We start from the raw sequence: 3,425 nt of genomic DNA on the forward strand, positions 1-3,425 counted from the left end.
GGGACTCATGAGGTGTGGCGCGGGGCTGGAGGTGGCTCTACAGGGGCTGTACCGGGGACTCCTAGGGGCCCTGCTGGCAGTGACGCCAAGATGGCTGTACCAGGCACCGCCACGGGCAGAGGCACCCTAGCTGGGACTGGTGGTTTTGAGGCTCTCGAGGGTGGGGCCATAGGAGACCAGGAGAGGATTGAGTGTGCTGCCGTGGGGGGAGGGGGGCTGCCACATAGGGTTGGGGTTCAAATTCCAGAAACAGCACAGTGAAGTCACACCTGCTCAGTGTGGCAGTAAATGGTGCTCATCAAGGGAACTGAGAGTCAGGGGCTGGGGAGTGCCGGGTGGGCAGAGTGGGGCAAGCCCCTGATCCTACTCCTTAGCGGGAGCTCGAGGACCGGATAAAAATGTCTGATGGGCCGGAAGCAGCCAGGCAATAGCAAACCTAAAATAAAGTCCCCAAAGCAAACCTGAAGTTAAGAGCCATGCATGTCACAATACCCATTTCTGTTCCCTGATGCAGATCTCTTATGAGAATTTACACGAGGGGAAGATCTGCTCCCTTATGTTTAGATCACAGGAAGGTAACACTACATTCCCAGCAAAGAATCCTGTGGCACCTTGTTTCTCCTCCCTTGGTTTTCACACCTCAACTGCAAAAACAGGGCCTCATCCTCCCTGATTGAACTAACCTCATTATCTCTAGCTTGCTTGCATATATATACCTGCCCCTGGAAATTTCCACTACATTCATCTGACGAAGTGGGTATTCACCCACGAAAGCTCATGCTCCAAAACATCTGTTAGTCTATATGGTGCCACAGGATACTTTGCTGCTTTTACAGATCCAGACTAACATGGCTACCCCTCTGATACTTGACTACATTCCCACTTCATTTTCTAGAAACAAGCATCCAGTGGTGCCAGTTCAATTGCTATTTGGGCACCTTGTCCAAAAACACATGGACTCCATCACAAATTTGCACCGACTCCAAAGTTTTAACACCACAGAGGCAAGATCTCTGCAAACTGAGGGTATTTCATACCTGTACACTTCTTGCAACTCATGGTGTTTCACTGCTTTTCATATGGGAATCATTCCAGACCAGAACTACATACAGGATCAAGAGCTGTACAGCTACATTTACTAACTCTAATTTTACTTTTTCCTGATGCAACGGCCCAGAGAGATGCTTATGTAACACCGACAGACCTCGGTCATCAGCGGGCGGCATTGAGCCTGGGACCTCAGTGCATGAGCCTCTACCGCATGAGCTAAAAGCCACATGACCCTTAAGTAAGGCTATAACAAACTCATTAATCACTAAGTGGTCTCGGTGCCACTCGATGGGACAAAACACCACACCCAGGAGGTGTGTGGGTTACACTTATTCTTCCCATTTTCGTGCATCTCTGCTTCTCTCTCTCTGCAGAAGTATAGGCCACAGTTGTGTCTTTTCAGGACTTTTCAAAAAAAGTATTAAACAGAGTTAGACCTCAGAGCTGTAGTTTGCAGAACCCTGAAGGTGGGTGTTAACATCGGCTGGCGGGCAGCCTCACAGAGTACCATACAATTTCCTAGTGAACATTTAATACATATACAAACATTTGCAAACGGTATTTGGAATATTTTTCAGTAACTTCTTAAAACTAGTAGCAGCAAGTCTACAGTTGTTCCTTATACAGATTTCCTCACTTTGTGGCTATACATACAATCTCACTGTTTGAACATGTACCTTTTATACTTCAGTATACCCATAAACACATCCCCGCCCCCGATCTTCTCACACCAATGATGTCTCAGTCTCTATCACGTGGCCTCCAAATTTGCATGTCACCTGGATGCTCCAGAGCCTGAGGAAAATGGCAGCCTCTCAGCTCCCCTCTAAACACTTCAGGATTTCCTCAGCTACACAACAGTCTGAAGTCCTTACAACCAGCAACAGTTCCAGATCCTGAGCTAACAGCTGACTGTGTCTCCTTAGTTTCTAGCAAGACAGAGAATCTGTAGTCACAATCCAAAGTGGGAGACAGTGCTTGGCTACAACCAACACAGACATCTTAATCCTTCATCAGTCAACTGTTAAGTGTGAAGGGCTGCCTCCAGCTCCTGTATTTGTAACCTTTCCCCACTAAGTTCCCATTGGCTCAGCTCTCAGATGGTAAATATGCAGAACCTGCAAGACTACTTACCCTTAATGGAAACATTCTGTGCAGGTTCAGAAACAGCTACTGAGAATGTCTAGTACTATAACTACCACACCCTGCCTCTTGATGTCTGTTCTAAGTAATCCCCCGCCCTACTCTGAAGTGTTGCCAATTTAGCAGATTTGCCATTAAATCTAGTGATCTTTTAGGACTCCAAAAGATTTGCCAGGCTTTGCTATGACAAGTCAGTAAACTGATTTTTTTACTAAATCTGTTGATAGTCTAGCAATGTCTGCTTTGCCCAGGCCAAGGGACAGGGCTTCATTTCCAGTCAGGCACAGGCAGCCTTGCTTGGAATTGGCGGCATGGCATCTGCACATGAGCACTGCATAGGAGGAGGATATGAGGAGGTGCCAGTCACTTCTCATACAGCTGTAGACAGCAGCACATGGCAGACACTGCTTAGCCGGTTGCTAAAGATGCTCGAGAAGTAGCAGCATCGAAGACAGAGCCTGTCTGCAGATAGTCTCATTGGGATTGGCAGGTAAGAGTCAAGGTCAGCCGAGCACTATGTGGGGAGTCCCCTGCCTCCGACCTTATCCTGGGAGGGGGAAGTCTCTGCTGGTTCGTCTCTCTACAGTGGGACATGGGGGGAGAGGTCTCGATCTCTCTGGCGAGAGGGGAGGGGGAGGTGGCAGCAATGTGAAGGAGGAAATCCCATTCACACACACGTGCCTCTCAGCCCCACCTCAGGAAAATTCTAGTTTTATTCCTGTGGCTGAGTTCCTGCTCCTGACTGGGGCATGCACAGGAAAGGAGGTGCTTCCCCACCTCCTGCTTTCCTCAAACACCAACACCCTGCCTCCTGCTTAATCCCTCCCACCTCCTGAAGACACCCAGTACCCACAACCCAGCTAGACGTTCAGCACTGCCATCCCCCTAGGCCTTTACACCCATCAAGATGCCCAGCACTGAGCCCCCTGCGTCCCCTATCTAGTTCCCTGCATCCTCCTAGACACCAAGCACCCATCAGCTCCTTGAATCCCCCTAGACACACAGCTCACAGCCCTCTGCATCCTTCACCTCTTGAAGGTACCCACCACCAATGCCTTCACCCCCAGACTGCTAGCACCCTTCTCCCCTTAGTATCCTGCATCCCCCAGACACCCAGCACCTCCCCTCAGGCACTGGTCACCCTCACCACTTTACAGAGCCTCTGACACCAATCCTTGAGACCCATCATCCTGTGTCCTACACAGAGCCTTTTGCCCAACTCTCAGCCATCC

This window comes from Gopherus flavomarginatus, chromosome 5 (genome assembly GCF_025201925.1).
Source record: "Gopherus flavomarginatus isolate rGopFla2 chromosome 5, rGopFla2.mat.asm, whole genome shotgun sequence".
NCBI classification, from domain to species: Eukaryota; Metazoa; Chordata; order Testudines; family Testudinidae; genus Gopherus; species Gopherus flavomarginatus.